Source organism: Tachyglossus aculeatus, chromosome 5 (assembly GCF_015852505.1).
Source record: "Tachyglossus aculeatus isolate mTacAcu1 chromosome 5, mTacAcu1.pri, whole genome shotgun sequence".
NCBI classification, from domain to species: domain Eukaryota; kingdom Metazoa; phylum Chordata; class Mammalia; order Monotremata; family Tachyglossidae; genus Tachyglossus; species Tachyglossus aculeatus.
The window spans coordinates 61,263,028-61,286,966 of NC_052070.1; the positions used below are offsets into that span (position 1 = coordinate 61,263,028).

At 48.8% G+C, this 23,939-nt stretch overlaps 1 protein-coding gene across 3 annotated transcripts in view; it reads right to left on the reverse strand.

Moving 5' to 3' along the window:
* MIB2 (MIB E3 ubiquitin protein ligase 2) overlaps positions 1–18,023 on the reverse strand; it is a 56,604-nt gene extending 38,581 nt beyond the window's left edge. Inside the window, exon 1 of one of the 3 annotated variants that reach the window (XM_038747389.1) lies at positions 18,000–18,023. The gene's annotated coding sequence lies outside the window, so the exon portion shown is untranslated. Of the gene's footprint in view, positions 1–6,252; positions 6,269–6,799; positions 7,512–17,999 lie in introns of those variants that run through there. The other 2 variants (XM_038747388.1, XM_038747390.1) reach the window with 2 other exon arrangements.
* Positions 18,024–23,939: the final 5,916 nt, after the last annotated feature.

Here is a 23,939-nt window from a genome sequence, read left to right on the forward strand (position 1 = left end):
GTGAAGTGACTTGCCCAAGGTCACACAGCAGACACGTGGCGGAGCTGGGATTCGAACCCATGACCTCTGGCTCCAAAGCCCGGGCTCTTTCCACTGAGCCACGCTGCTTCTCTACTACTCGTCAAGCACTGTTCTAAGCACTGGGGTAGATGTAAGGTAATTAGGTTAGGTATAATCCCTGTCCCCCATGGGGCTCGCAGTCTTGATCCCCATTTTAGAAGCGAGGTAACAGGCACAGAGAAGTTGAGTGACTTTGCCCAAGGTTACACAGCAGACACATGGCAGAGCCGGGATTAGAACCCATGTCCTCTAACTCCCAGGCCCGTAGTCTTTCCATTAGGACACACAAACTAATCAGGTTGGACCACAGCCCCTGTCTCCCATGGGACTCACAATCTTAATCCCCATTTTTCAGCTGAGGTAACAGGCAGAGCAGACAAGGAGCAGAGGCAGAATTAGAACCCAGGTCCTAGATGAGCGCTATCATCCTCTAGGCCGTGATGCTTCTCTACTTAACTTCTCTGTGCCCCAGTCTGCTCATCTGTGAAATGACAGCTTGTGAGTCTTCTGTGGGACAGGAACTGGGCTCAAGCTGTTTGTGCCTCAAAATTTAAACACATAGTAGGTGCTTCATAAATACTATAATAATTAACGTGAACATATCTGTCTCTCTCGGAGTACGAGCTCTTTGAAGGATAGAAGCTGGGGCTGGTGCCTCTGTTGTATTTTCCCCAAGCCCTTAGTAACAATAAAAACTGTAGCATTTGTTAAGTGCTCACTATGCGCTAAGCACTGTACTGAGTGGTTGGGTAGGTCCAAATAATCAGGTCCCACCCGGAGCTCACAGTCTAAGTAGGCGGGAGAACGGCTCCGCCAACTGTCAGCTGTGTGACTTTGGGCAAGTCACTTCACTTCTCTGTGCCTCAGTTACCTCATCTGTAAAGTGGGGATTAAGACTGCGAGCCCCCCGTGGGACAACCTGATCAGCACTTAGTACAGTGCTTTGCACATAGTAAGCGCTTAATAAATGCCATCATCATTATTATATCCCTATTTTGTAAATGAAGGAAATGCAGCATAGAGAAGTTAAGTCATTTGCACAAAGTCACACAGCAGACAAGTGGCAGAGCCAGGATTAAAACCCAGGTTCTCTGGCTCCCCAGGCCTGTGCTCTTCCACTGGACTATGCTCCTTTCTTACCACCTACTTGGTAGTACACGGTGGGCGCTCAGTAAATATCACCTGATAATTCTGTTGTACTCTCCCAAATGCCTAATACACTGCTCTGCACAGAGTAAGTGCTCAATAAATACCACTGATTACCACTACCACTATCAACCAATCAGCGCCAATAAACATCAATATTTATTGAGTGCAAGCATTCTACTAGGCACTTGGGAAACACACTCCCTGCCCACAATCAATCAATCAATTGTATTTATTGAGCGCTTACTGTATGCAGAGCACTGTACTAAGCGCTTGGGAAGTCCAAGTTGGCAACATATAGAAACAGTCCCTACCCAACAGTGGGCTCACAGTCTAGAAGGACTGTGTCCTTCGGTTGGACTCCCTGGGTTAGGCAGTTTCCGAGGGGTTGGGGGCCGACTTGGGGTTACCCAGTGCTTGCATGGGCAGAGCTTCTGCAATGAGGTGGGAAAACTCGCTCTAAGGTCCTTGGACACCCTAATGCCGCAGCGCCCTGTTTTCAGACCAATGTGCGTTGTCGGAGGCGGGGGGACGTCTCCAATCCAGCCACTGAGGCCTAGCCAGAATGTATCCTCACTTAAACTCCTAGGGAAATCCGGGTCATGTGGCATTTTTGGGGCGCTGGCATTCGGCTGGAGACTGAGAACCCCGTTTATTTGCATGCGAACTGTCTAGGTGGATAAGAATAAGGGGAGCAGCCTGCAGACTCTGTGGAGTGTAATAAAGGCAAGGCAAAGCTAATCGCTTTTGCCCTCAGGGAGCTGACAATCTCCTAGGAATAGGAGCTCATAAGTTTCCCCTCTAGCCCTTGGGCCACAAAGTACCTTTACATGAGTCTGAGGTCCATAGAAGCTTGCTTTAGTGCGCCCTTAAATCTCCATATATTCCTCTTCAGCCAAATTACTACCATGTTAATACAAGCAGTCATCCTTTCTTGCCTAGTGGATGCACGGCACTGCACTAAGCGCTTGGGAGGGTATTAGAAAAGAGGGGATTCCTGCCCTCAAGAAGACTACAATCTACGCAGGGGAGACTGTAAACACTAAAATACAGTAGATAGAAGGAAGTAATCGATATACATAAAGTGAGAGGTGGTGAAGCATTTAGTTGACCCAGAAGTTCATTCATTCATTCATTCATTCATTCAATCATATTTATTGAGCACTTACTGTGTGCAGAGCACTGTACTAAGCGCTTGGGAAGTACAAGTTGGCAACATCTAGAGACAGTCCCTATCCAACAGCGGGCTCACAGTCTAGAAGGGGGAGACAAACAACAAAACAAAATGTATTAACAAAATAAAATAAATAGAATAGTAAATGTGTACAAGTAAAATAGAGTAATAAATCTGTACAAACATATATACAGGTGATGTGGGGAGGGGAAGGAGGTAGGGTGGGGGGATGGGGAGGGGGAGTGAAAAAAGGGGGCTCTTGGCACATAGTCATTCATTCATTCAGTTCTAAACTGGCAGTTGGGGAATATAAAATAGGGAGATAAGAAACCAAGATAGAGGGCCTCCTGGATATGAAATTTCACAAGGGCTTTGAAGATGGCGAGATGGGTGGACTGTTGGGTGGGACGGTGAAGGGGTGAAGAGGCGAGTTCCAGGCAGGAAGGAAGGCACGAACGAGAGTTCTGAAGGGGCAGAAAAGAGACCAAGCTGCAGTGAGAAGCTTGGTTTGAGAGGAATGAAGAGTGTGAGCTGAGGTGTAGTGGGAGAAGAGAGTGAATATCATCATCCTCATCAATCGTATTTATTGAGCTCTTACTGTGTGCAGAGCACTGCACTAAGTGCTTGGGAAGTACAATTTGGCAACATATAGAGACAGTCCCTACCCAATAGTGGGCTCACAGTCTAAAAAGGGAGAGAGCTGACAGAGCGCCTTAAAGCCAATCGTCAGTTAATTGTATTTATTGAGCACTTACCATACTAAGTGCTTGGGAGAGTACAATACAACACATTCCCTGCCCAAAACGAGTTTACAGTCTAGTCAAAAATGCTTTAGAAAAGTGAACTGGGCGGCAGAGTGGAGTACTCAATGGAGAAGAAACGAAGGCCCAGTGAAGTTAAGTGACTTGCCCATAGTTGTCCAGCAGGCTAGTGGCAAAGCTGGGATTACAATCCGAGACTCCTGACTCCAAACCCCATGCTCTCTCTGGCAGGTCACACCGCAGACGTCCCGATTCCCAAAGGGGCATTAGTCACGGCAAACAAGATCTCCATCGTCTCTGGTTACACCAGGCTGCTTCATGCCCAGGCATCCCGGCCAGCTCGCGCCAAGCCCAGAGCTGACCGGGGGCCGCTTCTTGCGGCCTTTCCACCGGCCAGTGGAGAGGGCTGAGCAGACTGCTTTCCGGGGGCAAGGCTTCGGGCTTGGAGCTCAGTTTAGACAACACAGAAGGAAGGTTGTGTCCCTCCCTAAAAGTGCCTTCAGGGAAGTTCAAGGGCCATATGCCTCCTCACAGCCAGCTCAGAAACTGGAGCTCCTCAGCTGAGAAGAGTGGAGTCCTTCCTACTCAGAACAGCACATTCACACTTGGGAGAAACTCACAACTCTTACCCTGTAGACTGTCAGCTCGCTGTGGGCAGGGAATGTCACTGTTTAGTGCTTTATTATACTTTCCCAAGCGCTTAATACGGTGCTCTGCACACAGTAAGAGCTTAATAAATATGACTGAATGAATGAAAACTCGCAAAATCCCCCACACCTCTCAGGCTTAGAAGCAAAGCAGCCTGGCCAAGTGGAGGGAGCACAGAGCTGGGAATCAGGAGGCCTGGGTTCTAACCCCAACTCCACCACTTTTCTGCTGCGTGACTGGGCAGGCCACTGAATCTCTCTGGGACTTCCTTGACTCATCTGGGAAATGTGTTCTCCCTCCCCGTTAGTCTGTGAGCCCCATGCAGGACAAGGACTGTGTCTGCCCTGTGTCCTTCCCAGCACTTATCGCAGCAAACAAAACCAACTGGAACACAATTCCTTTGAGAGTTCAATCCAGGGAAAATCCTGAACACGGGGCTCTCTTTCTCCGGCCTTCATCCATAAACATCCGGGTGGCACTTGCCCCTCCTGTCCTGAAAGAGGAGGCGGAGTCCTGCGTTTGCTGCTTCCCCTGCTGGGTAGCGGGATCCATTTCCAGGAGGGAATCTGCAGGAGCTGGAGGGAGTGTCTGGATTTATTTTTAATGGTATTTGTTAAGCACTTACTATGGGTCAGGCACTGTTCCAAGCACTGAGGTGGAGACAAGATATTCAGGTTGGACCCAGTCCCTGTCTCACACGGGGCTCACAGTCTCAACCCCCGTTTTAAAGATGAGGTAACGGGCACCGAGAAGTTAAGAAACTTGCCCAAGGTCACACAGCGGACAAGTGGCAGAATGGGGACTAGAATCCAGGTGCTCTATCTCCTAGGCTGGCTCCAACTATCTCCTTTCAAAGAGGCCCCTCTGGCTCGCTGATCTACCATAGCCCTTCATATGACCGTGCGATACTCCAGCCACCCTCCCTCCTGCTCTAACACAGACCTCCTCTACCCATATGGTCTGCCCCGATGCCTCTTTGCGGCTGCCCCTCCCTGCCGGCTGAGGAAAAGTTCTCACATCCTTAGCTTCAGTCCTGAGTGGTCCTTGAGCATAGAGAGGATTGGTCTCCACGACAACCTGCAGGCTCACCATTAATTTAGGACTAGGGCGAGGGAAGGTTCATCCTTTGCCTTCCCTTTGGGCAGCTGGGGAGACCCCACAGGGTCCTTTCTTCCTTAGTCCCCTCAGAGATGCATGGGCTACTTGCTGGGACTCTCCCAAACGCTTAGTACAGCGCTCTGCCCACTGTAAGCACTCAATAAATACAACTGATTGGACCGGCTTCAGAATTTCAGGCAGGAAACAACCAGACTCTTATTCAGTCGACCTGCCCTTTCATGGGCCCGCAGACTCAAGAAAAACGTTAAGAAGGATGGTACTTGTTAACCGTTTACTACGTGCCAGGCACTGTACTAAGCACTGGGGTGGATACGAGCAAATTGAGTTGGACACAGCTCCTGTCCCATGTGGGGCTCATAGTCTCAATCCCCATTTTCCAGATGAGGTTACTGAGGCACAGAGAAGTGAAGTGACTTGCCCAAGGTCACACAGTAGACAAGTGGCAGAGCTGGGATTAGAACCCAGGACCTCCTGACTCAGGCTCTAGCCACTACCCCACGCTGCTGAGCTGGATGGCAGGTGCTAGAGATATCAGTTTCACCCCTGGGCAGGCTACTCTCTATTGCCTGCCTCCATCTGGGGTCACTACCCCAAGGCAAACAAATTACAATACACATTGGTGAGTTAAACACCGGGCGTGGGAGAGGTAGGAGGTGGGCATGGGTTTTTTTTTTTTAAATGGCATTTATTAAGCGCTTACTATGTGCAAAGCACTGTTCTAAGCGCCGGCGGGGGCAGGAAGCAGGCTGGGGGGCCTGGTCTCTTTCCATCAATCAATCAAGCAAGCAAGCAAGCAATGGTATTGACTGAGAACTTTGTGCAGAGCACTGTACTAAGCACTTGGGAAAGTACAATAGAGTTGGACACCATCCCTGCCCTCAAGGAGCTTACAGTCTTGTGGGGGAGCTTAAAATCAACCAATCAATATTGGTTGAGCGCTTACTGTGTGCAGAGCGCTGCACTAAGCGCATGGGAGGGTAATATACAACAGAGGGGGCAGTCTCATTCCCTGCCCTTGATGAGCTTCCAGTCTAGATTCCAGTCGTGTGTATTAAAGTCTGTGTCCCTCTCTAGGCAGCGAGCTCGTTGTGGGCAGGGGATATGTCTGTTGGGGGTATTGTGCACTCCTAAGTGCTTAGCTCAGTGCTTTGCACGCAGTAAGCGCTCAATAAATACAATTCAATGAATGAATGGAGGGGGAAGCTTACAATGTAGCTTCCTAACAGCAGGCTGTGGGACTCTGTCAAAACACTAAGCAAACCTAGATGGGGGAGAGTCGAGGTGGCAAGGCAACCCTCTAATGCAGCATGATGTATCAATCAATCGTATTTATTGAGCGCTTACTGTGTGCAGAGCACTGTACTAAGCGCTTGGGAAGTGCAAGTTGGCAACGTATAGAGACAGTCCCTACCCAACAGTGGGCTCACAGTCTAAAAGGGGGAGACAGGGAACAACACCAAATATACTAACAAAATAAAATAAATAGAATAGATATGTACAGGTAAAATAAATAAATAGAGCAATAAATATGTACAAACATATATACAGGTGCTGTGGGGAAGGGAAGGAGGTAAGATGGGGGGATGAAGAGGGGGACGAGGGGGAGAGGAAGGAAGCTCGGGGGTCGCGTAACTAGTAGCGGATAGAGCACAGGCCTGGGAATCAGAAGGTCACGAGTTCTAATACTGGATCTACCACTTGCTTGCTGTGTGACCTTGGGCAAGCCACTTCACTTCTCTGGGCCTCAGTCACCTCACCTGTAAAATGGGGATTAAGGCCGTGAGCCCGATGTGGGACAATCCCATTTACTCGTATTTCCCCCCAGCGCTCATAATAAGCGCTTAACAAATACCGCGATTATTATTATTGTTATTAGGTGGTCGTTCGTTACCTGTTGGGAGTAAGGCGGATGCGTCCCCTCGGGGCTGACACCTTGCGCTGTGCCTCTTCACAGACGCCAAGGACTCTGGTGGAGAGGCCCGGGGCGGGCGGGCGCTGGCACAGGCTGGACCTTTCTTCAGGAAACGCACCCCCACCCCACCCACCTCCTCAGAAAAGCTCCAGCAACCACGCCGAACAAAAGCCTGGAAAAGCGGCCCTCTCGGACCGCAGCCAGCCTCGGGACTCCGGGCGAGAGACGGAAGGCGGGAAGGGGCGGTGGTCCCCAGGCCGTTTCGCTCACCCCAGCGGGGGCATCCAACCGGTGCCCGCCTCGCCCACTCTGGGCAAGCCTGGCAGGGGCCAGGTGGAGGGGAAGCCGCCTCGCACCGGGCGCTGCGAGGGGAGGGGATCACCTGGCAGGTGTGGCCGTGACTCCCGGAGCTCACCTGGCCCCAGTGGTCAGGGTGGGCAGCAGGCCAGAAGCCCGGGGCTCAGGCCCAGCAGGAAAATCCACTCCCACTGACCACCCCGACTGAGAGAGGCAGCCCCACAGGGCAGGTCAAATGCCCGCTCCTCCTCACGGCCCGCTTCCTTCATCGGGAAGGGCCAGCCTGCCGGCCATCCGGCCCTCTGCCTGGCTCCCGTGGAGGACGCTGAGCTCGGCTCCTTCCTGTGCCCGTCTCCCGCCACGGGCACCCCAGCAGCCCGGGCGCAGACGACGCCGGGTGCCTGCCTGCGCCAACGATGAGGCTCATCGCCCTCGGTGAGGAGGCAGCACAAAGCGCCCCCACCCCTTCTCCCCATCTGTCACTTAGCACAAGCAGAGGGAAGGAGTGACATTTAAAGAGACAGGCCCCCTGCTCGGCTCCCTCCCAAACCTGCCAAGAACAGGCGCTGCAGACCAGGAGCAACCAGGGAAGAGGCATCCCGGGGGTGACCAAGCAGAGCCAACCAGAGAGGCGGCTTGGCGTGGGGGATAGAACCAGGTCATGGTTCTAATTCCAGCTCCACCGCTTGTCTGTTGTGTGACCTTGGACAGGTCAATTCGCTTCCCTGGGCCTCAGTTACCTCATCTGTAAAATGGGACTGAAACTGTGAGCCCCAAGTGGGACAGGGACTGTGTCCAACCCCATTTTCTTACATCCAGCCCATGGCTTAGTACAGTGCCTGGCACACAGTAGGCGCTTCAATACCACAATAATAATTATTATTACTATTAACTAGATCATCAATGGAATCCAAGGGGCTGAAAAACCAGAAGGGTGGGGGACTCATTCCATTCAGTCTTATTTGTTGAGCACTTACTGTGTGCAGAGCACTGTGCTAAGAGCTGATAGAGCACAATATAACAGAGCCGGTAGACATGCCCCTGCCCACCAGGAACTGGCAGGCTTCTTCCTCCCTGGAAGAGCATTCTGATGCGGGTAGATTTTCCTTCACTGGTTGTTTTTGAACACTCATTCATTCATTCATTCAATCATATTTATCAAGCGCTTACTGTGTGCAGAGCACTGCACTACGCGCTGGGGAGGTACAAGTCGGCAACATATGGAGACGGTCCCTACGCAACAATGGGCTCACAGTCTAGAATATGTATATGTGTATATATTAGTCATCCTCTCCTCTGGGAGTTGTTTTGTGTGCCCAAGGTGGCTGGAATTATCAGTCATGCACCAGTCTTTTCACCTCAATTACATCAATTACATTAACTTCAATATAGTGCTTAGAACAGTGCTTTGCACATAGTAAGAGCTTAACAAATGCCATTATTATTATTATTATTATTATTATAAAGGATCATAACTTGTAGTTTTTTTTAATGTTTCTTGTTGAGCACTTACTATGCCAAACACTGTTCTAAACTGGCCTAGTGGACGGAGCACGAAGAGGCTGGGAGTCAGACGGTCACGGGTTCTAGTCCCAGCTCCGCCACTTGTCTGCTGAATGACGTAATAATAATAATGGCATTTTTATTAAGCGCTTACTATGTGCAAAGCACTGTTCTACGCACTGGGAAATTACAAGGTGATCAGGTTGTCCCACGGGGGGCTCACAGTCTTAATCCCCATTTTCCAGATGAGGGAACTGAGGCCCAGAGAACTTAAGTGACCTGCCCAAAGTCACACAGCTGACAATTGGCGGAGCCAGGATTTGAACCCATGACCTCTGACTCCAAAGCCCGGGCTCTTTCCACTGAGCCACGCTGCTTCTCGTGACTTAGGGCAAGTCACTTCACTTCTCTGGGCCTCAGTTTCCTCACCTGTAAAATGGGCATTCAGACTGCGAGCCCTATGCAAGACAGGGACTGTGTCCAACCCAATTATCTTGTATCAACCCCAGCGCTTAGAACACTGCCTGGCACAGAGGAAGCACTTAAATACCATGTTTATTATTAGTAGTAGTAGTATACAAGTCTATCAGGTTGGAACCAGTTCCTGATCCATATGGGGCTCACAGTCTAGGTAGGTGGGAGTAGGATTTAATAACCCCATTTTACAGATAAGAAATTGAGGCACTGACAAGTTAAGTGACTTACCCAAGATCACACGGCAGACAAGTGGCAGCGAGGAGAGACCCTATAAACCCTTCTTCAATGGTTTAGACTGTAAGCTTGTTGAGGCCAGGGAATGTTTCATATTGTTATACTGTACTCACCCAAGAGCTTAGTACAGTGCTTTGCAAACAGAAAGCGCTCAATAAATACAATTGACTGACTGGAAACAAGCAGCAACATGGAATAGTGGATAGAGCACAGGCGTGGGAGTCAGAAGGACACGGGTTCTAATCCCGACTCCGCCACTTGTCTGCTAGTGACCTTGGGCAAGACACTTCGCTTCTCTGTGCCTCAGTTACCTCATCTATAAAATGGGGATTGAGACTGTGAGCCCCACGTGGGACAGGGACTGTGTTCAACTAGATTTGCTTGTATCCACCCCAGTGCCTAGTACAGTGCCTGGCACATAGTAAGCACTTAACAAATACCATCATCATCATCGAGGCAGGAGATAGCTATTTTATCAGCCCAAGGAGGGACCACTCTTTCCTGTCGCCCCTCCCATCACCACCCTGTTAGACAGTGGGCAGGAAACATATACTACGCATCAATTGCGTTCTCCCAAGCAATCATTCAGTCATATTTATTGAGCGCTTACTGTGTGCAGAACATTGTACTAAGCACTTAGAGTAGTCCAATAAAACAATAAACAGACCCATTTCCTGCCCACAACGAGCTTACAAATCTAGAGGAAGAGACGCACATTAATATAAATTACAGATATGTACATACAGTGCCTGAAACATAGTAAGCACTTAAATACCATTATTATTAATATTATTATTATTGTTCATTCAATCTTTAATGAGCACTTACTGCGTGCAGAGCACTGTACTAAGCGCTTGGGAAGTCCAAGTCGGCAACATATAGAGATGGTCCCTACCCAACAACGGGCTCACAGTCTAGAAGGGGGAGACAGACAACGAAACTAATCATGCGGACAGTTGTCAAGTCATCAGAAGAAATAGAAATAAAGCTAGATGCACATCATTAACGAAATAGACTAGTAAATATGTACAAGTAAAATAAATAGAGTAATAAATCTGTAAAAATATATATACAGGGGCTGTGGGGAGGGGAAGGAGGTAGGGCGGGGGGGGATGGGGAGGAGGAGAGGAAAAAGGGGGCTCAGTCTGGGAAGGCCTCCTGGAGGAGGTGAGTTCTCAGTAGGGCTTTGAAGGGAGGAAGAGAGCTAGCTTGGTGGATGTGCAGAGGGAGGGCATTTCGGGCCAGAGGGAGGACGTGGGCCGGGGGTCGACGACGGGACAGGCAAGAATGAGGTACAGTGAGGAGGTTAGCGGCAGAGGAGCAGAGGGTGCAGTATTACATAAGTGCTATGGAGATGGGAGAGGGCTCAGTATAGCGCTACAGCCCAAAAGACAGGGAGAACAAGAATCTCATCCCCATTTTACAGATGAGGACACAGGCCTAGAGAGCTTAAATAACTTGCCCAAGGTAACGCCACAGGCTTGTGGCAGAGCTGGGCATAAAAGCCACACCTCTCACCTCTCAAGCCTATACTTTTTCCACTAGACCACGCTGCCTCTTCCTTAGGGATCCATTCCCGGAAGCAGAGGCTGCTTAAAAATGGGGCCCAAAAATCTGGAGAAGAACCTTTCCTAACTTAGCTGGCAAGGCCCGGCTGATTCTGGGCTTACCCTCTGGAGTCGAGGAGTATCTCAGTCCTGACTCCCGGCCCCTGCCCACCTCTCACATAAGCCTACCTCCTGCCTGGGCCTGCCAGGGCCCTAGAATGGGCCACAACTTTTCTCTGTGCCAACGATACCACCAGCGAATGGGAGGAAGTCAGGCACTTACTGGCAGAGCTATAATCATCATCAGCTGAGCTGGCCAAGATGCCTATGAAGTTATCATAGTACACTGCCCTGTGCTGAGCGTTTGGGAGAGAAACCGCGAGATGCATGGTCGCTGCCCTCAAGGAGCTTTTTACCCTAACAGACTTAGGTTTCTACATAAAATGGAGGTATGAGGGGAAAAAAAGCAGCAGATGGAGAGTTTAGGACCTGGGGAAAAGATAATTAACTGGGAAAGACCTTCAGGAGAAAATGCGATATCAGAAAGGCGCTTTGAAGAAGAGGAGAGCCCGGTCTGACAAATTTGAAGTAAGACAGAGTTCCAGGAGGGAGGAAGGGTGTAAGCAGGGGGTCAGAGGAGGTGGGAGAGAGAAGGAGGCCCAGTGAGAGGGTGCTGTTTAGAGGAACAGTTAAGAGGGAGAGAGCTGATGATCCATCTTAGTGTCATCTGCAAAATTTTACTTCATGAGGGACATTTCTGTGGAATAAGGCTAGGCCTTTTGGTCTGCCAGAGCGTTGTCCTGCCTTATGGTCCCCCTGTTCTGCCTCCCCATCAGATTGTGAGCCCTGTGTGGGCCAAGGACTGTATCCAAACTGGTAAACTCGTATCTTCCCCAGCACTTAGAACAGTGCTTAACATGTAGTAAGCATTTAATAAATACCACAATTATTAATTATTATTATTGTGTGGATCCAATCACTGTGCCGTTCTCCATCCACACCTGCTTCCTTGGAGAACTCATATGCTCCCACAGTTTCAACTACCACCTCAATGAGAATGATTCCCAAATCTACATCTCCAGCCCTGATCTCTCTCCTTCTCTGCAGTCTCATTTCCTCCTGCCTTCAGGACATCTCTCCTTGGATGTCTTGATGACATCTCAAACTCAACATGTCCAAAACAGACCAGCGCTTTGCACACAGAAAGTTCTGAATAAATACGACTGAATGAACTCCTCATCTTCCCATCCAAGCCCTGTCCCCCCTTGACATTTCCATCACTGTAGACAGCACCACCAACCTCCCTGTCTCACGGGCCCGTAACCTTGGTGTTATCCTTGACTCACCTCTCATATTCACCCCACATATTCAATCCGTCACTCAATCCTTTGGTTCAACTTCATGACATCACTAAAATCTGCCCTTTCCTCTCCACCCAAACTGCTACCTCAATAATCCAAGCACCTATCTTATCAAGTCTTGATTACTGTACCGGCCTCCTTGCTGACCTCCCTGGTTCCTGCTTCTCCCCACTTCAGTCCACACTTCACTTTGCTGGCCGGATCATTTTTCTAAAAAAACCCGTTCAGTCCACGTTTCCCCACTCCTCAAGAAGCTCCAGTGGATGCCCATCCACCTAGGCTTCAAACAAAACTCCTTTCCATTGGCTTTAAGCACTCAATCACCCTGTCACCCGCTGTCTCACCTTGCTGATTTCCTTCTATAACCCAACCCGTTCTCTTCACTTCTCTAACACCATCCAATGCACTTTACCTCAATCGCAGACTGTGAGCCCACTGTTGGGTAGGGACTGTCTCTATATGTTGCCAACTTGTACTTCCCAAGCGCTTAGTACAGTGCTTTGCACACAGTAAGCGCTCAATAAATACAATTGATTGATTGATTGATTACCACCGACAGTTTGCCCATGTTTTCACTCTGGCCTGGAACTCCCTCCCCGATCGCATACGATGGATCGTATACGCTCTCCCCACCTTCAAAGCCTTATTAAAATCCCATCTCCTCGGAAAGGGCTTCCCCTGACTCAGGCCTCATTTCCCCTACTCTCTCTCCCTTCCATGTCACCCTTGCACTTGGATCTGTATCCTTTCATTAACTGCCCAGCACCTACGTACACATCCGTAATTTATTAATGTCCGTCTCCCCCCAACTAGACTCTAAGCTCACTGCGGGCAGGGAACATATCTACCAAATCTGTTATACTGTACTCTCCCAAGGGCTTAGTGTAGTGATCTGCACACAGTAGGCGCTCAGTAAAGACGACTGATTGATCTTTCTTTAGCCACCCAATCTACACAGTTTTCCAGCCCGAGATGAAATCCCATCTGCCCAGCTCTAACGAAAAGCTCCCAGAGGCCTTTTTCCGGTTAACCCGACTGACCGGGACCTTCTTCTCGCTCAAAGGTGGCCATCGCTTTGAGACTCTCCATCCAGTCGGTCACTGTGTGCCTCTGCCTCACCGCTGCACTCCCCGTCCTTCATTCTCTGACAGCATCGTGCCATGATACCAAGCGCCAAAGGCTGGTCACGCAGCCACCCTCTGCTGGCTCTGTGGTAGGGTGATGTTGGGCGTGACTGACTGCGGGCAGGGCTGGCAGAGAGTTGGGGCAACCTGGCAACGCCGCCTCACCAAGGTAGCCACTGATGGCCCTCATTGATACCAGACAAGGAGGACACCTTTACCACACTGGGCATGACACCCTGCAGGGTAACGGGATGATGTCACATATGCCATCTTGCAGAGCTGGGTCCATTCTGTGCCATCGGAGACTGGGTCCCAGGGGGCCACCTGGGATCTCCCCAACTTGTTCCAGAGGCTGTGTGCCCTCCTTCCATATCCCTGTGACCCCAGCATCTTTCTCCCTAATCTCCACTTCTGCCTCCCCATCTCCTTTCCGTCCACGGAGAAGCAACGTGGCTCAGTGGAAAGAGCATGGGCTTTGGAGTCAGAGGTCAGGGGTTCAAATCCCAGCTCCACCAATTGTCAGCTGTGTGACTCTGGGCAAGTCACTTAACTTCTCTGCGCCTGTTACCTCATCTGTAAAATGGGGATGAAGACTGTGAGCCCCCCGTGGGACAACCTGATCACCTTTTAACCTCCCCAGCGCTTAGAACAGTGTTCTGCACATAGTAAGCACTTAATAAATGCCATCATTATTATTATTATCTGAGCCATGGGACTGGGTGACAGGACCTGCCGAGGAGGGAGATTTGGTGCTGGAAATTTTAAAGACCTGGACATAACGGCATCAGTTCCGTAACGGGGTCTAACAAAAAACAGGCCAGCTGAAAACCAGCCAGTCCAGTATAAAGTGGAATGACTGGTCACCCTATCACCCCAGGCCAATGCTTTCTCATTGAGCAAAGGACCAGCATGGCCTAGTGGATAAAGATTGGGCTCGAAGTCCCTGGGTTCTAATCCCAGCTCTGCCATTTGACTACAGTGTGACCTTGGGCAAGTCATTTCATTTCTCTATGCCTGTTACCTCACCTGTCCAATGGAGATTAACACTGTGAGCCCCAGGTGGACACAGTAAGCGCTCAATAAATACGATTGATGATGATGATGATCTACCTCAGTGCTTAGTTCAGTTCAGTGCGTGGAACATAGAAAGCGCTCAACAAATACCATAAAAAAGGAGCATACCAGAGAGCCTCCAGGCATAACACCTGTCTACATCTTTTGTTTTGTTCTCTGTCTCCCCCATTCTAGACTGTGAGCCCATCTATCAATCAATCAATCATATTTATTGAGCGCTTACTGTGTGCAGAGCACTGTACTAAGCGCTTGGGAAGTACAAGTTGGCAACATATAGAGACAGTCCCTACCCAACAGTGGACTCACAGTCTAAAAGGGGGAGACAGAGAACAAAACCAAACATACTAACAAAATAAAATAAATAGAATAGATATGTACAAGTAAAGTAAATAGAGTAATAAATATGTACAAATATATACATATATACAGGTGCTGTGGGGAAGGGAAGGAGGTAAGATGGGGGAGATGGAGATGGGGGCGAGGGGGCGAAGAGGGGGACGAGGGGGAGAATGTTGGGTAGGGACCATTGTTGGGTAGGGACCGTCTCTATATGTTGCCGACTTGTACTTCCCAAGCGCTTAGTACAGTGCTCTGCACACAGTAAGCGCTCAATAAATACGATTGAATGAATGAATAAATAACAGTGGGCCACTTTAAAGGGTCACTTCCTCTTGGGCACGGAACACGTCTGTGCTTCCCCAGGAATTTCCCAAGTACCCAGTACAGTGCACTACATTCAGTAGAAGCTCAGGAAATTCACTAAACTGTATTTATTGAGCACTTACTCTGTGCAGAGCACTGTACTAAATGCTTGGGAAAGTACAATACAAAACAGAGACATTCCCTGCCCACAATGAGCTTACAGTCTAGAGACTAGAATCCAGACTCCACTGTCTAGAATCCAGAGAAATGTGTATTAAGTACCATTATTTCTTGCCTTGGGAATTTAGGTGATTTCCTCCAATGACGTGGTGTTAAGAGGTGTAGAATCAATGACTGCAAGCTCCGTGAGGGGAGGGATTGGGTTTTCTAACTCTATTGTGCTCTTCCAAGTTCTTAGTTCAGTGCTCTGCACCTAGTAGACACTCACAGACAATCCTACTGATTGATTCCCAATGCCCACCTCTGCCCTGGCCTCATTCCTTGCACAGTTCATTCAATCGTATTTATTGAGCACTTACTGTGTGCAGAGCACTGTACTAAGCGCTTAGTTCTACCTCGGTTACCTCTCACCCACATTCCAGGCACCCTCCCTCTTCATATCTGACAGATGAGCACTCTCCTCACCTTCAAAGCCTTCTTCCCCGACTAATCCCTCATTTCCTCGTCTCCCACTCCCTTCTGTATCATCCTTGCACTTTCATTCATTCATTCATTCAATTGTATTTATTGAGCGCTTACTGTGTGCAGAGCACTGGACTAAGCGCTTGGGAAGTACAAGTCGGCAACATATAGAGACAGTCCCTACCCAACAACGGGCTCACAGTCTAGAAAGGGGAGACAGACAACAAAACAAAACGTGTAGACAGGTGTCAAAATCATCAGAATAGAATTGCAGCTATCATGCACATCATTAACAAAATAAATAGAATAGTAAATATATACAAGTAAAATAGAGTAATAAATCTGTACAAGTATATACAAGTGCTGTTGGGAGGGGAAGGAGGTAGGGTGGGGGGGATGGGGAGGAGGAGAGGAAAAAGGGGGCTCAGTCTGGGAAGGCCTCCTGGAGGAGGTGAGCTCTCAGTAGGGCTTTGAAGGGAGGAAGAGAGCGAGCTTGGCAGATGTGTGGTGGGAGGGCATTCCAGGCCAGGGGGAGGATATGGGCCGGGGGGCGATGGCGGGACAGGCGAGAACGGGGCACAGGGAGGAGTTTAGCGGCAGAGGAGCAGAGGGCTGGGCTGGGCTGTAGAAGGAGAGAAGGGAGGTGAGGTAGGAGGGGGCGAGGTGATGGACAGCCTTGAAGCCCAGGGTGAGGAGTTTTTGCTTGATTTGTAGGTTGACAGGCAGCCACTGGAGATTTTTGAGGAGGAGAGGAACATGCCCAGAGTGTTTCTGTACAAAGATGATCCGGGCAGCAGAGTGAAGTATAGACTGAAGTGGGGAGAGACAGGAGGATGGGAGATCAGAGAGGAGGCCGATGCAGTAATCCAGTCGGGACAGGATGAGAGACTGAACCAGCAAGGTAGCGGTTTGGGTGGGGAGGAAAGGGCGGATCTTGGAGATGTTGCAGAGGTGAGACCAGCAGGTTTTGGTGACGGATTGGATGTGAGGGGTGAACGACAGAGCGGAGTCGAGGATGACACCAAGGTTGCGGGCTTGTGAGATGGGATGGATGGTAGTGCCGTCTATAGTGATGGGAAAGTCACTTGGATTTGCATGCTTTATCCACCCCTTCCTCAGCCCCAAAGCACTGATGTACATATCTGTAATTTATTTATTTATATTGATGTCTCTATTCCCCCTAGACTGCATCAATCAATCAATCGTATTTATTGAGCGCTTACTATGTGCAGAGCACTGTACTAAGCGCTTGGGAAGTACAAATTGGCAACATATAGAGACAGTCCCTACCCAACAGTGGGCTCACTGCATGCTCACTGTGGGCAGAAAACATGCCTACAACTCTGTTATACTGTACCCTCCCAAGAGCTTAGTGCTCTGCACACAGAAAGTGCTCAATAAATATGACTGATTGATAAGAGATATATGGAGGGCAAAACAGAAGATCCAGACCAAGAGAAAACTAAGAGTCCTTTAGCAACAGGTCCTATTCCCACTGTAACCCACTGTCCGCAGACACGCTTTCATTCACAAGCAAATGCCTCCTCCTCCAAGAAGTCTTCCTCAATCAATTTCCCAGCACTCTAAACCATATCAGCTCAACAGCCAACTCTAGCACTTGATAACATATTTCTACCCATCCTCAGGACTAGTGTATATAGCTAGTCAATGGTTCATTAAATTATTTACCTCGATCATTCCTGTCAATATTTTCAGGCTCGTCTCCTCCATTACGGTGTAAGCAAGCTCCTTGTGCACAAGGTATGTGTCATTTCTTTATTCGGTACTTCCCAAGTGTCTAGCACAATACACCGAGTGGGAGCTCAATAAATACTACGACTACTTCTCCCGAAGGAGGTGGGATTTGAGAAGGGCTGAAAGGCAGGGAGAGCTGTGTTCTGGAAGATTTGAAGAGGGAGGGGGTTCTAATCAATCAATCATATTTATTGAGTACTTACTGAGTGCACAGCACTGCGCTAAGCACTTGGAAGAGTACAACGTTTAAAGAGTTGGTAGACAAGTTCCCTGCCCACAATGAGCTTACCGTCTAGAGGGGGAGGCAGTCACTTATATAGGAATAAGTTAAAGATTAATAATAATAATGATGGCATTTATTAAGCACTTACTATATGCAAAGCACTGTTCTAAGCGCTGGTTAGGTATGGATGCTTCAGGTAGGAGGGGTGTGATATTGTTGCGAGGTGGGGAGAGCAGAGCAGTGTGGCCTAGTGGAAAAAGCACAGGCCTGTGAGCCAGAGGATCTAGGTTCACCACTAACCTGCTCTGTGACCATGGACAAGTTCCTTAAGGTTTCTAGGCCTCAGTTTCCTCACCTGCAAAATAGAGATCCACACTTACTGCAGTGTCTGGAAAATAATAAGACTACGAATTATAAGCGATTGCCCAAGCTCACAAAGCAGACAGGGGGTGAAGCCAGGATTATAACTCATGACCTTCCTCCTCCCAGGCCCGTTCTCTAGCCACTACTCTAGAGAGTAAGCGCTTAACAAATACCATCAAAACAAACCAAAAACGGATTTTCTCCTGCCCTCTTAAGACTGTGGGACAGGAACTGGGTCTGATCTGATTATCCTGTATCTACCCCCGCTCTTCGTATGGAGCTTGGCACCTAGCAGGCACTCCACGGATGCCACAATCATTAGGATTATCGTGTCAGAGGCAAGATGAGAATGGGGTACAACGAATAGGTGGGCTTGAGAGGAACGAAAACTGCAAGCCAAGATAGGCCCCAGAGCCCTGCTCCTAAACGTACAGTGTGTTTCGGGAGAATCACTTCCTCCGACGCTACAGCCGGAACAGGGAGGGCGAAGCCAACTGCGGCCAGGGCACAGGTCCAGTTTCGGTCCTCCTACGGCCTCTCTGGAAAACTCTCTCACTGGTCATTTTCCATCCTCGGGGCCGCTGGGTTTTCCCTGGCGTAAACAGTTTCCTGAGTTGGCTGGGCTTCCAGAAACCCTTCCAGTATTTGTGCCTCTATTTATACCCTTCCTCGTCACTTGGGTAGGGTCAAACTGACATCCAGTTATTCACTTCCAGTCCACTAAGTTGTCAATATTTTTAATTCCGTCTCCCCCATTACGCTGCGGGCTCCCCGTGGGCGGCAGAAAACGTCCCGGGGTCCTGTTGTACTTTCCGAAGGTACCCTCGCAAGCAGCGAACTTCTGGGACGGCCGTCTGCCGGGTGGGCCGCGGGAGGAGAAAGAGTGACGGCGGAGACCTGAGCCCCTCCCTTATGGCAGCTTGAAGCTGTGAAGCCGAAAGCAAGGAGGGCAGAAGAAGCGTTTTAAGGATGCCGTACTACAACGAGGCCTCCCGGCTAGTTGTGGGCAGGGAATGTGTCTATTGTTATAGCATACCATCCCAAGAGCTTAGTACGGTACTCCCCACACAGTAAGCGCTCAATAAATACGACTGACTGGCAGTTGAAAACTGGGAAACAACTGCTGGGAAAGACCAGCCCGGAGCACTGATGTCAGGAAAGGTGGGGCTCTGGGAGCAAAATTTCGTAGGAAACGACAAGCGAGGAGGCGAAAGAGAACAGAGAGACAGGCGTGGGGTCTGCCTTTTTGGGTGTAAAATAATAATGATAATAATGGCATTTATTAAGCGCTTACTATGTGCAAAGCACTGTTCATTCATTCAATTCATTCATTCAATCTTATTTATTGAGTGCTTACTGTGTGCACAGCACTGTACTAATGGGAAGTACAAGTTGGCAACATATAGAGATGGTCCCTACCCAACAGTGGGCTCACAGTCTAGAAGGGGAAGACAGACAAGAAAACAAAACATATTAAAATAAAATAAGCAGAATAGTAAATATGTACAAGTAAAATAGAATAATAAATCTGTACAAACATATATACAGGTGCTGTGGGGAGGGGAAGGAGGTAAGGCAGGGGGGATGGTGGGGAGAGGAAGGCGGGGGCTTAGTCTCAGCACTGTTCTAAGCGCTGGGGAGGTTACAAGGTGATGAGGTTGTCCCACGGGGGGCTCACAGTCTTAATCCCCATTTTACAGATGAGGTAACTGAGGCACAGAGAAGTGAAGTGACTTGCCCAAAGTCACACAGCTGAAAATTGGCGGAGCTGGGATTTGAACCCATGACCTCTGATTCCAAAGCCCGGGCTCTTTTCACTGAGCCACGCTGCTTTCTCAAATGTGGCCCGGACCGCGGGTGTCACGGCACGCTGATTTCTGCATCCACCCACGTATTCGTAGGTTCGTTCATTCAGTCACATATATTGAGCGCTTGGGAAGTACAATTCAGCAACAAATAGAGACAATCTCTGCCCACAGCGGGCTCACAGTCTAGACCTCACTCATACGGGCAGGGAATGTGTCTACTAATTCTGTTGCATTGTACCCTCCCAAGTGTTTAGTACAGTGCTCTGCATCCAGCAGGCGCTCAATAAATACCACTGATGGATTGATTCACCATCAGTGGTGTCTTCTTTGAATATAAAAGATATGTGCAGAAATATCGTCTCTCTCACCAGCAAATTACCAACTCATCTTGGTGAGAACTCAACTCTCAATCAACTTAATCCAGAATAATAACAGCACTTACTATGTGCAAAGCACTGTTCATTCATTCATACAACCAATTGTTGTATTGGTTAAGCATTTGGCACTGTACTAAGCACCGCAAGTTCTAAGTTCCAAGCAAATTGGGTTGGATCCAGTCCACGTCCCACTTGGGGCTCACAGTCTTAATCCCTGTTTTACAGATGAGGGAACTGAGGAACAAAGAAGTGAAGTGACCTGCCCAAAGTCACACAGCAGACAAGCGGCAGAGGCGGGATTAGAACCCAGGTCCTTCTGACTCCCATGTCTGTGCTCTATCCGCTAGACCATGCTGCTTCTCTAATGTGAGTCCTTCTAGACTGTGAGCCCGTTGTTGGGTAGGGACCGTCTCTATATGCCGCCAACTTGTATTTCCCAAGCGCTTAGTACAGTGCTCTGCACACAGTAAGCGCTTGATAAATACGACTGAATGAATGAATAATAAAATACGCTCAGGATTTGAAATTTAGACCCTATTTCTAAAGTCACCGAAAGAGCAGAACATTCAACACAAACACGTCTTTCTTACCTTCCAAAGAAATAGCCCAAATCTCAAGTTCCAACCTGGAAAACAATGCTAAGCCTCACATCAATCAATCGGTCACCCCCCAATGGTGTTGACTGAGCAGAGCACTGTACTAAGCGCTTGGGAGAGTACAATTCAATGCAGTTGGTAGACACGTTCCCGTCCACAATGAGAAGAAGTATGGTCTAGTGGATACAGCACGGGCCTGAGATTCAGGAAGACCTGAGTTCTAATCCCAGTTCCACCACTTCAATCAATCAATCAATCAATCAATCGTATTTATTGAGCGCTTACTATGTGCAGAGCACTGTACTAAGCGCTTGGGAAGTACAAATTGGCATCACATAGAGACAGTCCCTACCCAACAGTGGGCTCACCGTCTAAAAGGGGGAGACAGAGAACAGAACCAAACATACCAACAAAATAAAATAAGTAGGATAGAAATGTACAAGTAAAATAAATAAATAAATAAATAGAGTAATAAATATGTACAACCATATATACATATATACAGGTGCTGTGGGGAAGGGAAGGAGGTAAGATGGGGGGATGGAGAGGGGGACGAGGGGGAGAGGAAAGAAGGGGTTCAGTCTGGGAAGGCCTCCTGGAGGAGGTGAGCTCTCAGCAGGGCCTTGAAGGGAGGAAGAGAGCTAGCCTGGCGGATGGGCAGAGGGAGGGCATTCCAGGCCCGGGGGATGACGTGGTCCGGGGGTCGATGGCGGGACAGGCGAGAACGAGGTACGGTGAGGAGATTAGTGGTGGAGGAGCGGAGGGTGCGGGCTGGGCAGTAGAAGGAGAGAAGGGAGGTGTGTGAACTTGGGCAAGTCACTTCATTTCTCTGGGCCTCAGTTACCTCATCTGTAAATTGGGGATTCATTCCGGGAGCCTCTTAAGGGACATGGACTGTGTCCAACCTAATTAGCTTATATCAACCCAGAAATTAGTACAGTGCCTAGTACATAATAAGGGCTTAATTAATACTATAAAAAACCCATCTCTGCTCTGTTGTACTCTCCCAAGTGCTTATTCAGCGCTTAGAACAGTGCTTTGCACATAGTAAGCGCTTAACAAATGCCATTATTATTACAGTAAGCGCTCAATAAATGATTAATTGATGAGCACATACTACTTCAGCTGAAAAATGAATCACCTATCTTTATAAGGAATCACGACAAACACAGGCAATGGGAAGCAACCCTGTCTCCGTGCATTCTGAAGTCAACGCAGGCCTGGCCACATGGGAAGCTCAGCCTGATTAATAATAATAATAATAATGACATGTATTAAGCGCTTCCTATGTGCAAAGCACTGTTCTAAGCACTGGGGAGGTTACAAGGTGATCAGGTTGTCCCACAGGGGGCTCACAGTCTTAATCCCCATTTCACAGATGAGGTAGGCACAGAGAAGTTAAGTGACTTGCCCAAAGTCCCACAGCTGACAGTTGGCAGAGCTGATTCTTGTCGTCAATCAATCAGTAGTATTTATTGAGCACTTGGGAACGGCAGCGCTCACCTTAACACACACAACTGCCTCTCCCCGGCTTGCTCTCTGCTGAGAGGACATTTATCACAAACTAGGCCAGAAAACATGACTTCCAGGTGAAGACGGGCTGCCACTGAGGACAGGCCCAACACCTGATCCGGTAGTTAAGCCTAATTCCAGCTCTCCAATGTGTCTGCTGTGTGACCTCGGGCAGGTCGCTTCACTTCTCTGAGCCTCAGTTACCTCACTGTAAAATGAGGATTAAGATTGTGAGTCCTCTGTGGGGACAGGGACGACGGTGGCCCTGATTACTTTGTATCTACCCAGTGCTTAGAACAGTGCCTGGCACATAGCAAGCACTTAACAAATACCATTTAAAAAAAAAAGGACTGACTGACTGATCCTGTGCAAACAGGGCTCTGGTCAAAGCCACTGAGGCTTCAGAGGTTCTAAGAAAACACCAGGACAGCATCCCTGAGCCACTGTGAGCCACGGGAAGCAACTTGGCTTCTCTCCTTCCGCAATCCAGCCTGCACACTTGGGTCCTCTGGCGCTAACCTTCTCACGGGGCCTCCATCTCACCTGTCATCATCATCATCATCATCATCAATCGTATTTATTGAGCGCTTACTGTGTGCAGAGCACTGTACTAAGCGCTTGGGAAGTACAAATTGGCAACATAGAGAGACAGTCCCTACCCAACAGCGGGCTCACAGTCTAAAAGGGGGAGAGAAGGGAACAAAACCAAACATACTAACAAAATAAAATAAATAGAATAGATATGTACAAGGAAAATAAATAAATAAATAAATAAATAGAGTAATAAATATGTACAAACATATATACATATATACAGGTGCTGTGGGGAAGGGAAAGAGGTAAGATGGGGGGGATGGAGAGGGGGAGTTGTCTCGCCGCCAACCCCCGGCCCACGTCCTGCCTCTGGCCTGGATCGTCCTCCCTCCTCAAATCCGACAGACGGATCACTCTCCCGCCGTTCAAAGCCTTACTAAAGGCACATCTCTTCCAAGAGGCCTTCCCAGACTAAGCCCCACTATTCCTCATCTCCCACTCCCTTCCGCATCACCCAGACTTGCTCCCTTCGCTCATTCCCCAGCGCAACCCCACAGCACTTACGCATACATCTGTAGTTTTATTTATTTGTATTGGTATCTGTCTCCCCCAGTCTAGGATGTGAGCTCATTGTGGGCAGGGAATGTCACTGTTTACTGTTGTACTGTACTTTCCCAAGCACTTAGTACAGTCCTTTGCACAGTAAGTGCTTAATAAATACAACTGAACGAATGAACAAATGAATGAATGAATGTACATGGCTAGTGATGATGATAGCATTTATTAAGCGCTTACTATATGCAAAGCACTGTTCTAAGCACTGGGGGGATAGAGGGTGATCAGGTAGTCCCACGTGGGGCTCACACTCTTAATCCCCATTTTACACATGAGGGAACTGAGGCACAGAGAATCAGTCAATCAATCAATCGTATTTATTGAGCGCTTACTGTGTGCAGAGCACTGGACTAAGCGCTTGGGAAGTACAAGTTGGCAACATACAGAGACAGTCCCTACCCAACAGTGGGCTCACAGTCTAGAAGGGGGAGACAG